The sequence below is a fragment of the Schistocerca gregaria genome, chromosome 2, assembly GCF_023897955.1.
Source record: "Schistocerca gregaria isolate iqSchGreg1 chromosome 2, iqSchGreg1.2, whole genome shotgun sequence".
In the NCBI taxonomy this organism is placed as follows: domain Eukaryota; kingdom Metazoa; phylum Arthropoda; class Insecta; order Orthoptera; family Acrididae; genus Schistocerca; species Schistocerca gregaria.
The window spans coordinates 887,991,549-888,005,843 of record NC_064921.1 but is presented as its reverse complement, the minus strand read 5'-3'; positions in this window follow the sequence as shown (position 1 = coordinate 888,005,843).

The window sequence follows — 14,295 nt, the reverse complement described above, 5'->3', positions numbered from 1 at the left end:
TCGGTGCTAGCGAGGCACGTGCGATGCGCGGCGCGAGAAACTGTGCCTCAACCACAACGAAGCGCGACCTGGCGCAGGCTCGTGTCGCGTCCCAATTTGCGCGGTCCCATTTGAACCTGTGATGTTACAAAAACGCGCGCTGCGCTGCGTCGCGCCACACGCGCTATACGCGTGTCAATTTGCGCCTAGCCTTAGTGTTTTTTTATGTCCAGGAAAACGTTGGGAACGCTACATTACCGGATAGAGCGTAAGTTAAGGACAGCATTGAAGTGAAGTGCAAAAAAACTGGAAATTGTGAAATCAAGTGATAAATCATAAACAGCGAATGCTGAAATAAACCATCTGCGAAAGTAACTATTGGATGAAAAGCGTAAAGCCCGGTTTACACGACGAAATTGGGTTGCACCACTCGTTGCGTGGAGTGAGTTGAACGCAAATGTTTTCCTATTTGACTGTAGACACGGCGAAACCAGTGTATACGTTGTTTCGTCGTTTTGTGGGTGCCTGAGTCGTGTCTGAAATGAAAGTTTTGGCAGCTGTCCGCCGCACGAGATGTAATAGAGTTAAAGTTTGTTGCGTGGAATCGGTGCATAAGAACAAAATAATAAACTTGTTTCGATTCGTGACTCGATGAAGAAAAGACGTCAGCTCGGCTGCTCAGCATCCTTGCTGAAATAGTTTATATTAGAAGACCCCAGAAGCGCTCTTAATTATCTTATATTGTCACCAGAATTGTTCACCTTTCTTCTAAATAGAGTTAATTATGCGATAAGGAATAAGGTACTTTAATTATATTTCAAAATTCTAACATGTGTGAATGGAGAGCACTGCAGCGACGTTTTAAATAGATGAATATTGAATAAAGAATGCAGCTTCTTGAATTTGTATAGCCTTCCCTCCTGTCAACAATATTGTTGGTCAACTTGAACTATGGGATTTTAGTGTTGTAGTCGAGAGCATTGCTAGAATTACACTTGCTTGTATTTTTCTTAATTCAGTTGTATATGTGCTCCTAACTCAATAAATTTTGCCTTGAAGCTCAGATATTGTCAAACCTATGTTATGATCGCACATGACGGTTTCAGCGGCAGCAATATGTTGCTTATTTTTGTAATCATCATCACTGAAATTCCACAAACACCTATGCAAAACATAGATATCCAGTTTCAGTTTGTCTATACTCTACGAACACGCACAACCTCAAAACTCATGCAACTAGTGTCGCCAAAGTTGCCACACGCCGAAAGCGTGTAGTTTCACCAACGAGTTGCGCAAACGAGCGGCGCTCATGCGCAGTGGCCGGTAGCGCAGTTGCCTGCAACCTAGTGTTGTCGTGTAAACGAGGTTTAAGACGGTTCAGTCAAATGTCCCCAATCACTGTAAACTAAGTAAGAAAAAGGAACTCGTGGCCAACACTCATACATTTACATACGACACATCATCCGAAAGACGAAAACCGAATTTCGCAAAGCGTTTTTCATTGTCGTGTTTACATGTTACGGTCTGAAGCGTGTTTGCAAGCTCAGTTAAATATGGTGCTTGGAAAACAGCTATTACAGTTTCTTATTTAGTCTACACAAACGCTGCTTCTCTTCAGTTACATGAGGTGTAAACAGCTTCAGTCTAATATATTTACTTATCCTTCACCGTCCATATTAGCCAAAAATTTTGAAAAACAAGACGAAACCTGACGTTCCAAACACGTTTCAAAACTCGTTGCGTATCATGGTAGCGAAAATCTGTTGCTGAATTGGAAAACCGGCAACCAGAAGCAGATTTCCAGAATCGATTTTGAAGTGTTTACTAGACCAACCAGAAACAGTATTGGGAATTCGGTTTACGAAATCCAGTTTCGGGAGTCCCATGCGAACGGGCTGACTACCACCAGAAAACCAGCGAATCTGTTATGACAACGAGTTTCTTCTGGACAGCATGCTCTTAAAAATTAAGTAGCCCAAAGGAGATAGATATTTTCTAAGCACCGTTTGTTCACACAACCTTCCGAAACCCAACTCCGAAATTTAGCAAATAATCTCAGCTGCTCAAGTGGAACTAAAATACATGCTATGGAAGCCACTAGAAATTGTTTTGCAGGAAATACCAGATGAAAACAAAGAAGTGCTGCTTTTTGATGGAGTTAAGCTCCAAGAAAAGTTTTACATTACAATAACACTTCGCATAAAATTGGCGGTTTCGTCATTTCAGGGATATATGGTAATCAACCGAATGAAAAGATCTGGCAATGCCTAGAAATTACTGGCATAAAAATAAAGTTACCTGCTCTATATCGAAGTACGCCACGCGCAACTCTCTCTCTCTGCGCATGCAGAAAGTTGTTACAAATATGGTAAGTTCACACGACCACAGTTTCAATCTTCTTCTCGCCCGCCCTTTGTCTGTGTAAAAAAGAAATTTCAGTGGCAAGTGGCTACATTCTCGTGAAGTAACCTCAGAGTTTATTGCATTTATTCGGAAATGGAGAAAATTCTATTACGGTCTGTGTTTGCAACTTGTGTTACAAAAAGAAAGAAAACCAGAAACAGGGAGACAGGTCAAAATGGTCTGCATAATTGCTGCTTCAGCAAATGCACTGGTAGCACCTAAATTTACTTCACGAGTTGGCCGGCCGGTGTGGCCAAGCGGTTCTAAGCACTACAGTCTGTAACCGCGCGACCAGTACGGTCGCTGGATCGAATCCTGTCTCAGGCATGGATGTGTGTGATGTCCTTACGTTAGTTAGGTTTAAGAAGTTCTAGGGGACTGAAGGCCTCAGAAGTTAAATCCCATAGTGCTCAGAGCCATTTGAACTTCACGAGTTGCAGCGCGGACCCAGCCATTAAAAAATGGTTCAAATGGCTCTGAGCACTATGGGACTCAACTGCTGTGGTCATCAGTCCCCTAGAACTTAGAACTACTTAAACCTAACTAACCTAAGGACATCACACACATCCATGCCCGAGGCAGGATTCGAACCTGCGACCGTAGCAGTCACGCGGTTCCGGACTTAGCGCCTGAACCGGACCCAGCCACTGACATAGTTTATATGAAGATGGGTTTAGAAAGGTATACTCGTCTTTTGACACTCATAGCAGGTAGTATTACACGTAAAAGCTTTTATGAGGAAAGCAATTTCTCCAGATGAGTGGAAACAGTAACGTTAAGATTCCTGGCAGTAGGAGATACGAGGATCTAGAATTTGCTACTTCAGTTTCGATACAAATCATATCCAACGCATGTGAGCTATTTAAGCTCTCCTGAACGATGATTACGTGAAGGCAAGTACAGTACTGTATCTCAGTACGATTACAAATCATATTTTTGCATTTATAGACGTGTTTGAGACTCAACATATTCTTACAGATTTAGTTATAAGTTGGCACAGGGATAGGCCTTGAAAAACTGAACACAGATCAATCGAGAAAACAGGAAGAAGTTGTGTGGAACTATGAAAAAACAAGCAAAATATATAAACTGAGTAGTCCATGCGGACGGTAGGTAAGATCAAGGAGAATACGAGCCCCGTGGTCCCGTGGTTAGCGTGAGCAGCTGCGGAACGAGAGGTCCTTGGTTCAAGTCTTTTCTCGAGTGAAAAGTTTAATTTTTTATTTTCAGACAATTATCAAAGTTCAGGCACTCACACATAATCAACTTCGCTCTCCAAAATTCCAGGACGTGTTCAGATTTGCTTGGACATATGCAGGATTTGACGGTCTACACACGGAAACATTTGAAAACGTAAAAAAACATATGTTTTGACAGAGCACAGGGAAAACTGTGCGACTGTGAAACTGTTGCATTCATTTGTTGCAGTTTATGTGACAAACTCTTATGTTTTCATCACTTTTTTGGGAGTGATTATCACATCCACAAGAAAACCTATATCAGGCCAGGTAGAAGAATCTTTTTACCCATTCGCCAGGTGTGCAAGTTAGATGGGTCGACAACATATTCCTGTCGTGTGACGCACATGGCGTCACCAGCGTCGTATAGAATATATCAGACGTGTTTTCCTGTGGAGGAATCGGTTGACCTATGACCTTGCGATCAAATGTTTTCGGTTCCTATTGGAGAGGCACATCCTTTCGTCTACTAATCGCACGGTTTTGCGGTGCGGTCGCAAAACACAGACACTAAACTTATTACAGTGAACAGTTTCGTTCTGCAGCTGTTCACTCTAACCACGGGACCACGGTGCTCCTCAGCTTGCAATGTCCTTGATGTTGCCTATCTTGCACATGGACTACTCAGTTTGTATCTTTTGCTTATTTTTGCATAGTTCCACGCAACTTCTTCTTGTTTTCTCGATTGATCTGAGTTCAGTTTTTCAGGGCCTATCCACTGTGTCAATTTATAACTAAATCTGAGGAGGGTGAGATGGGGAGGTTCCCTTGTTAGAAGTTATATACAATTATCAGTGAACTATAGTTCAGTTTGTTTCTAAATCGTGATTTTCCGTTCCCTGTCTGAAGTCCGCCAGCAACTTTTGCACCAGAATATAAAACTCCATTCTGAACTCTAGACAGATATTCATAGTGTGGTATATCGGTATTTGCAAAGTTTTACTTGTAGAATTGTGGTACTAAATTCTAAAGTTCACCTCTAAATCATTCTTATTATGAACCACGCATTATATTAGGAAGTGAAAGATGTATAACACTAATTATGTTCCTAAAGGCAGATTAGACGACATTAGATTCAGTTTTCTTTCCATAGACCCAAAAATGACTTGATTCTCATAGGTGTGAAATAATTCAGAAAATATAATATAAAACAGTTGAAAATAATACTCACTTCCCTGATTATTTGTGAGGAGATTGTCAAAATATGTGAATACGTTACAGTAAACTGAAACGGCTAATATTTACAGAATTAATAAACTGTCCGAATGTAACATACTTCAGCACTTTTAATAAATTTATCATTCATGAAATTCCTAAGCTTGACTTTGTGACCACATGCTGTCAAAACTGAGATCTAACAGACATTTTTACTTAAGCTGGTCTAACAGTCCCTGTTAAGATATTCATCTATAGAGCAGGAGTTTCCTGTCTAAAACTCTTTCAAACTTTTTTTAAACTGTGCTGTAACTGAAATCCAGTTTTTAATGGTTGTTGGCAATTTATTTAAACTGTGTGTTCCTTAATATTGGACCCCATTTTGGACCAAGCTAAATGATTTTATGTCTTTATGTAGACTGCTCTTATTTCTAATATTGATACTCCATATTAAGCTATTGGTTGGAACCAGAAATATATTACTTGCAACAAATTTCATTAAAGAATAAATATACCGAGAAGCAGTGACTAGAATACTCAGTTTCTTGAACAGGTTTGTACATGATATTCTTGACTTTATACCTCAAATGAATCTTATTACACGGTTTTGCATTCTAAAACTTTTGCTTGCTTTGACTAGTTACCCCAGAATATAATCCTATTTGCCATAAAATAATGGAAACAAGCAAAGTATGCAAGTTTCTTGTATTTATATCACCTACATCTAACATCATTTGCACTGAAAATACAGATTTTTTTTGCAGTTCAGCAATTCTGTGCTACACCCTTTATTATCGAGTTATAATCCCTGAAATTTAGCACTTGCAACGTCTTTGATCTGCTTGATTTCATATGTTACACATGCTGGAAGAAAATCTCTTACAGATTCTGAACTGTCTATAGTGAGTGTTTTCAAAGTTTAATGACAGCAAATTAGCTTTAAACAGTTTATCAATGTCAGTGAAAAATTGATTAGCAGACATTTCTAAATCTGTACTTTATGTTACAATGTTCATATCATCTGCAAACAACACAGTCTTAGCATCTGGCATGTAACAGATGAGAGGTCATTAATGTACACAAGAAAAAGCAACTTACCCAAGATGGAACCTTGAGAAACATCATATGTAATTAACTCTTAATAATGTTAGGCCAGTGAAGGACAGTCATGGAACAGTCAGGTTTATAATGAAAAAAAAAGGAACTACATCAGGAAACAAAATAAAACTATACAGGTTATTCTGAAGACAGAGACAGATGGGACAAAAAAGGCAGTGAGACAAATAGCTGTAAAAATAAATGAGACATTTTTAACAAGTGCATGTAGTGTTGTAAAATAACAAGTACTTGGTTCTGTTACTGACAGCTCGAGGTTATCAGGTTCAGTAAACAGTGCAATGGAACATCTAAGACTAATATTTACCAAATATGTCAGTAAAATTGAAATGACACTCATGTCTCCCAGAGAAGTAGCACTTATCATAAGATCCTTAAAATTAAAGAATTCTAGTGGTTATGATAACATACCAACCAAATTAATCAAAGTGTACTCATGAGAGTTGAGTTATATCTTTTGTTATTTCTGTAGTCAGTCTCTTATCAGTGGAACATTTCCAAACTGGCTGAAATATGCTGCATTCAAGTCACTTACAAGAAGGGGGACAAAGAGATACCGTCAAACTATTACAGCTTTTTTGAAAACATTTGAAAGGTTGTGTTCAAGCATGTTCTTACGCATCCGACTGCAAATAATATATTTTCCAAGTCACCCCACAGGTATTTTGCAACAACATCCTTTGTTTCCTATTAGTTAGATGAGACTTGAACCATTTCGCAGCACTGCCTCTGACACCATAACATTCTAATTTACTCAAGAGAATGCTATGATTCACACAGACAAAAGCTAATGACAGGTCACAGAAAATGCCAGTAGCCTCTAGTTTGTTATTTAACGAATTAAATACATTCTTACTGAACATGTAAATTGCATTCTCTATGTTTGAACCCTTAAGGAACCCAAATTGTGACTTATGATAAGTGCTACTTCTCTGGGAGACATGAGTGTCATTTCAATTTTACTGACATATTTTGTAAATATTAGTCTTAGATGTTCCATTGCACTGTTTACTGAACCTGATAACCTCGAGCTGTCAGTAACAGAACCAAGTACTTGTTATTTTACAACACTACATGCACTTGTTAAAAATGTCTCATTTATTTTTACAGCTATTTGTCTCACTGCCTTTTTTGTCCCATCTGTCTCTGTCTTCAGAATAACCTGTATAGTTTTATTTTGTTTCCTGATGTAGTTCCTTTTTTTTTTTCATTATAAACCTGACTGTTCCATGACTGTCCTTCACTGGCCTAACACAATAATCTGACTGCACTTCTCTTCAGAACAAATAGGGCGTCTTTTATCCTACACTGTCACATCTCACATTATGTTATGACACAGAACAGTACTGAGTGAAAGTATGCTAGCAATGCCCCGCCACCAGATTGATTTCGTTACTATGTTTAGGTTTGTGGTAAACAGTCCGCAACGAATTTTTTTTAGTACGTGCCGTTGCCGTGTTTGCTGTAACGTCAACCACTAGTAATTTCTCTGCTAAAGAGTTATAAGTAGCTGCTTTCTTATCTGTGTCGCTGTTTTCCCTGCTTTTAATGTTTTACAAACATGTATGTCTCTTATCCAAAGAGAGAATTTGTTAATGCACTATCTAGAACACTGACATGTGTTTGTCATTTTAAAATTCAGTTTGCACACACAGACGAGAAACACCTGAGTGAGAACAAACCATTGGTGACCAGATCCTGCAGCTGCAACAAGAGATTGGAGTTTTAGAACAGTCGTTGAGAAGCGATAGCAAGAGGGACTCGCCGAAATCACAAACTCCAGCGATTACTACAGCGCCACGAGCGCACACCTGCGCCGAAAATTATCCACGTACAGATTCGTTCATGCCAGCTGCGCCGCACATACAATTACGGCACCTCCATTTACGCCTTCAAAACCGGACGTATGGCTTGCGATCCTGGAAAGCATTTGCACACAACGACGAATCACAGAGGACCGTGAAAAGTTTACGCTGGCAGTTAGTAATTTGGACCAGAGAGCTCGACGACGGGTCAGATTCAAGTACCCCTACATCACGGGTGGGGGAGGGGGGCGGGCGACTATGTGGGAACAAGACACCGACCGACCAGTGAAGTGTATTGTTTGATCCTTGGAAGAGTAACAGATTTCGATGGTTTGCTGTTTCTTTGTCTTTTGTTTAGAGCTGTACTTCCGACATTACTCCCAGTAAATAAACTACTGGCCATTAAAATTGCCACACCACGAAGATGACGTGCTACAGACGCGACATTTAACTGATAGGAAGAAGATGCTGTGATATGCAAATGATTAGCTTTTCAGAGCATTCACACAAGGCTGGCGCCGGTGGCGACACGTGCAACGTGCTGACACGGGGCAAGTTTCCAACCGATTTCTCATACACAAACAGCAGTTGACCGGCGTTTCCTGGTGAAACGTTGTTGTGATGCCTCGTGTAAGAAGAAGGAATGCGTACCATCACGATTCCGACATTGATAAAGGTAGGATTGTAGCCTATCGCGATTACGGATTATCGTATCGCGACATTGCTGCTCACGTTGGTCGAGATCCAATGACTGTTAGCAGAATATGGAACGGTGGGTTCAGGAGGGTAATACAGAACGCCGTGCTGCATCCCAACGGCCACGTATCACTAGCAGCCGAGATGACAGTCATCCGTATGGCTGTAACGGATCGTGCAGCCACGTCTCGGTGCCTGTTTCAACAGATGGGGACGTTTGCAAAACAACAACTATCTGCACGGACATTTCGACGACGTTTGCAGCAGCATGGACTATCAGCTCGGAGACCATGTCTGTGGTTACCATTGACGCTGCATCACAGACAGGAAGGCCAGTGATGGTTTACTCAACGACGAACCTGGTTGCACGAATGGTAAAATGGCATTTTTTTTGGATGAATCCAGGTTCTGTTTACAGCATCATGGTGCTCACATCTGTGTTTGGCGGCATCGCGGTGAACGCACATTGGAAGTGTGTATTTGTCATCGCCATACTGGGGTATCACCCAGCATGATGGTATGGGGTGCCATTGGTTACACGTCTCGGTCACCTCTTGTTCACATTGATGGCACTTTGAACAGTGGATGTTACATTTCAGATATGTTACGACCCGTGGCTCTACCCTTCATTCGATCCCTGCAAAACCTTACATTTCAGCAGGATAATGCACGACCGCATGTTTCTGGATACAGTAAATGTTCAACTGCTGCCCTGGCTAGCACATTCTCCAGATCTCTCACCAATTGAAAACGTCTGGTCAATGGTGGCGGAGCAACTGGCTCGTCACAATACGTCAGTCACTACTCTTGATGAACTGTGGTATTGTGTTGAAGCTGCATGGGCAGCTGTACCTGTACACGCCATCCTAGCTTTGTTTGACTCAATGCCCAGGCGTATCAAGGCCATTATTACGGCCAGAAGTGATTGTTCTGGGTACTGATTTTTCAGGATCTATGCACCCAAATTGCGTGTAAATGTAATCACATGTCAGTTCTAGTATAATATATTTGTCCAATGAATACCCGTTTATCATCTGCATTTCTTCTTGGTGTAGCAATTTTAATGGTCAGTAGTGTAAATGTCACAAGTATATGTGAGATTATTTTCTGACATACATATGCACCAATTCAGTAAAAAATAGTTTAAAATTCTTCACGCCATTTAAAGCAATAAGATTCGAAAACAACCATTCAACAGGATGATTCATTAGATATATGAAAAGCTTAGTGGATGCATTTTATTTTCGTAATGTGCTTTGTAGAAAAACCCAGAGGTTCACAAAACGGTAATGAAATGGAGAAGCAATCTTGCTAATGAAAGAATTCTCCAGTCTCAGAGTAACCACCACCAGTGCATTAAGAATAACTTACAGAAAAGGAGTCTCAATTATGTCCTGACAGCAACAGTATTTCAGCATTGTAGGATCTCGAGTTCGAATGATCATCTGTCAGTAATACAGTTTGTCAGATTGGACAGTTCACAGCATGTTCACATCCCTGTGAAATTTTCAGTATCTTCCTGTGGAAACTGTGAATTTTAGTCGACATCATACGTAAGCCAAATATGGATGTTAACTCTGCCTTTGCATGACAGAGTTGTGGAACAGGAAAACATGATCAACACAATTCTGTGTACTCCACAGACCTTCACAATGGTTCAGTCCGATGCACTACGTAAATTTCATGACTGAATGAGTCTGTGTGCTGCTTTTGTTGTTATAACGTGTCCTTCCATGGATCACAGGAGGACCAATTGACATTTCTCGGCGGAACCACTGAACTAGGGGAGTCAGCACACTTTCCCCATCAATCACTGTGGAATATACAAGTAAAGAAATACGGACCAAGACTTGACTAGATTAAACATATTGTAACAGATGTGGGATGGAGTAGTTCTGCAGATATGAAGTGCCTTTCACAGGTTAAACTTGTATGGTAAGCTTCAGACTGAAAAAAACAAACGTGGGGCTGGAGAGGGCGCTGATGGCAGAGGGCATGGGTCACATCTCAGTGGTGCCAGTTGGGTCTATCAGTAGATCGAGTTTCACTAGGCATGGCCTGCACATCAATAGGTATGGGAAGGGGATGCTGGCTAAGCTTGTAGATGACAGTGTAGTGAGTGGTGGTGGTGGTGGTGTCTCTCATGGAAAAATTCCTGTAATAGTTGGTGTTAGAGGTGCACCTATTTTAGATTGAAGTCAGCTGATATACCTGCTTAAGGGGAGTCCCTCTAACTAAGGGCTCACCTTCCGAGGATTTCATGTTTCCAAGTAGAGAAGGAATTAGCACATTTCATCAAAATATAAGAGGTATTAGAGATAAAGTTAGTGAACTGCTTATAGATTTTGAGTATGAAATTATTGGTATATCAGAGAACCACTTAAATATTTGACAATTCAGAGGCTTCCTTTACCAGGCTACAGATTAGCTGGATGTTTTTTCAAGTAGTTCCTTGTGGGGTGGGGGAGTGGTTCTGTAGTAAAAAACAGTTTTCCACGTGAGTCCATAGATGTATCACGACAGTGCACTGAGCAGATATTTTAATGTTGTGCATCGGCAGTTGAATTTAGTGAAACTAAACTTCTAATTGTTATTGTTTATAGGTCCCCTAATTCTGACTTCAGAGCATTTCTGCTCAAGCTGAACAGATTCCTCATCATCTTTGAGAGTTGCTTTCCATTACAACATTCTAAATGGGGTACTGGCAGTAATGGGCAGCCCAGGTGGCTGACTTGTAGGATAAGGATATCATCTAGAACAAAGAGGGAATTATATCAAAATGTTATAAGTTGTCACAATCAATCAGCAGTAGCCCATTAGAAACAGTATTGTAAGGTGCTTAATAATGTTATCAGGAAGGCAAAGAGTATGTGGTATGTAAATAGAATAGCTGATTCACAGGATATAATCAAAACCATATGGTCTGTTGCACAGCAGCACAAGGTCGACGATATAAAGTCAGTTCACAGTAAAAATATCTCTGTTAGTGATAAATCAGATATATGTACAGTATTTAACAATCATTTTCTGAGCATTGCTGGTGAATTAAATAAAAATTTAGTTTCTACAGGAAATCGTATAACTTTCTTTACAAATGTCGTCTGAGATCGATTTCTGAAATACTCCTCTGTGATACAGACAAGAGGGAGATCGAGTCAATAATTAGATCACAGAAGACTAAGGACTCTCATGGTTATGATGGAGTGTCGAGCAGAATATTGAAGTACTGTGCTGCACTTGTTAGCCCTGTATTTAGCCATATTTATAATTTATCCTTTAGGAATGGACAGTTTCCTGAGCAATTAAAGTACTCAATAGTAAAGCAACTTTATAATAAGGGAGAAAGGGATAATGTAGATAATTTTGGACCTATTTCTATGCCACCAGTGTTTGCAAAAGTTATTGAATAGGCTGTGTATGTAAGGATAATTGATCATTTTATATCACACGATTTACTATCAAATGTACAGTTCGGCTTTAGAAGTCGTTGAACAACTGAAAATGCTATACTCTCTTTTCTCTGCGAGGTACTGGATGGGTTAAACAAAAGGTTTCGAACGCTTGTCATATTTTTTGATTTAACTAAGGCATTTGATTGTGTTGATCATAAAATATTGTTCCAGAAGTTGGACGATTATGGAATAAGGGGAGTAGCTCACAATTGGTTCACCTCTTACTTTGTCAGTGGGCAGCAAAAGGTCATCATTCACAATGTTTATAGCGGCTGTGATGTGTGGTCTGAGTGGGGTACTGTCAAGTGGTGGGCGCCCCAGGATATCAGTGTTGGGGCCACTCCTGTTCCTTATTTATATAAATGATATATCCTCTAGTATTATGGATAACTATAAAATATTTCTGTTTGCTGATGACAGCTTGGTAGTAAAGGATGTTGTGTGCAACATTGGCTCGGTTTCAAATAGTGCAGTACATGACAGTTCATGGCTTGTAGAAAATAAACTAACGCTAAATTACAGTAAAACTCAGTTTTTGCAGTTTCTAACACACAATTCAACAAAACCTGACATTTTAATTTCACAGAACAGGCATATGATTATGAAACTGAACAGTTCAAATTTCTAGGTGTTCAGATGGATAGTAAGCTGTTGTGGAAAGCCCACATTCAGGATCTTGTTCAAAGACTTAATACTGCCATTTCTACTATTCGAACGGTATCTGAAGTGATCGCTCAACACGAAAATTAGGCTACGTTGCTTATTTTCATTCGCTATTGTCGCATGGTTTTATATTTTGGGGTAACTATTCCCACTCTAAAATGATGTTTTTGGCTCAGAAACGGGCGGTTCAGGCAATAAGTGGTGTTAGTTCACGAACCTCTTGTCGATCTCTGTTCACAAGTCTGGGTATTTTGACATTGTCTTCTCACTACCTGTATTCCTTATTGTCTTTTCTTGTTACCAATATTAGTTTATTCCCAAGAATAAGCAACTCTCACTCGGTTAATACTCGGCAGAAATCAAACCTGCATTTGGATCGGACTTACTTAACTCTTGTGCAGAAAGGTGTGGAGTATACTGCTGAATCCATTTTCAAAAAGCTGCGCCTCGAATTCAAAAATCTTAACAGTAAATCCTCGCGCTTTCAAATCGAAACTGAAGAGCTTCGTCATGGGTCACTCCTTCTATTCTGTCGAGGAGTTCCTTGAAAAATTAAGCTGATTTTTATTGTATTGCTGATAGCGTTTATTTATACTTATGGACTGACTTTTTTAAGGTTCATGAACGTTTATTTTTATCTGTTATTACGTTTATGTTGTATTTCATGTACTGACATGTTCCATGACCTTGGAGATTTGCTCCTCAATTTGGTCCTACAGAACTCGACGAGTAAATAAAAATAAATAAAATAACAACAATAGATGGAAGTGAACAGACTAGGTGAAACATTTAAATTAAGAAATATGCAGACATGTCTGAAACATTACAGACGAATTTACGAAAGAGTGACAAGAAGAAAATGCAACTGGCTTGGGAAAGTGCATGAAATACCGAAAAATTTTTTACAAACTAACAGAATATTGAAAACATGTCGAAGTTCAGAAATAAACTTAAAACGTTACACTTTCTGCTCTCTAGGAGACAAGGGCGAAAATGGACAGCACGAGAGAAAACTGAAAAGTGTAAACAGATGATGAAGTATTGTAAAAAAATTAAAGCTAATTGCAGTTTAAACGTGGTGTTCAGATGAACTTCAAAAACAGAAAAAGATAATCAATGACTGATGTCTATTTGCTCCCATTGGCTACACCACGAGTTTGTATCTTATAACAAATAATTGGAAAACATGATAGTAATATACATTTGATAAAATTTTCAAGGGCTTCCAGCTGAGTCCAGAGGTGGATTTTAAACAACTGGACGTGGCTGGAAGACTGAGAAAATTTTATTAGTATATATCGCCGCGAAAACATGCATTCGTATACTGTATAAATTTATCTGTAGATAAAATTGTTTAGACAACATAAGTTCGTTGGCGTCCATGGACAGTGTCAATTTGAATAAAATCAGTTGGGGCATTCGGCCATGTCATTATAAATCACTAAAACAGCTACACAACCTACGTTTTGGTTGTAGTCAGTGCTGTAGCCGACCTGAAGACCTCAAGAGAACCATTGATTATGTAGTAACAATGGTTGCTCTAGTGCTTTGTAATGATGCTGCCCAAAATGTCACCAGGCTGTTTGTTATCCATACCATGTCTTACTGTAGCCCCCAGTTTTCTAAACATTCACAAAAAGAACTATAATTCATCAAAACGTGAACAAAATGCCCAATGAGATAAAAATAAAACCAGCCCAGTCAACTTAATGCTTACAACTGCGAAAATGAGCCAAAAATACACGAACGAATGGTTAAAAAAAAAAAAGACGGATGATGTCACATAAA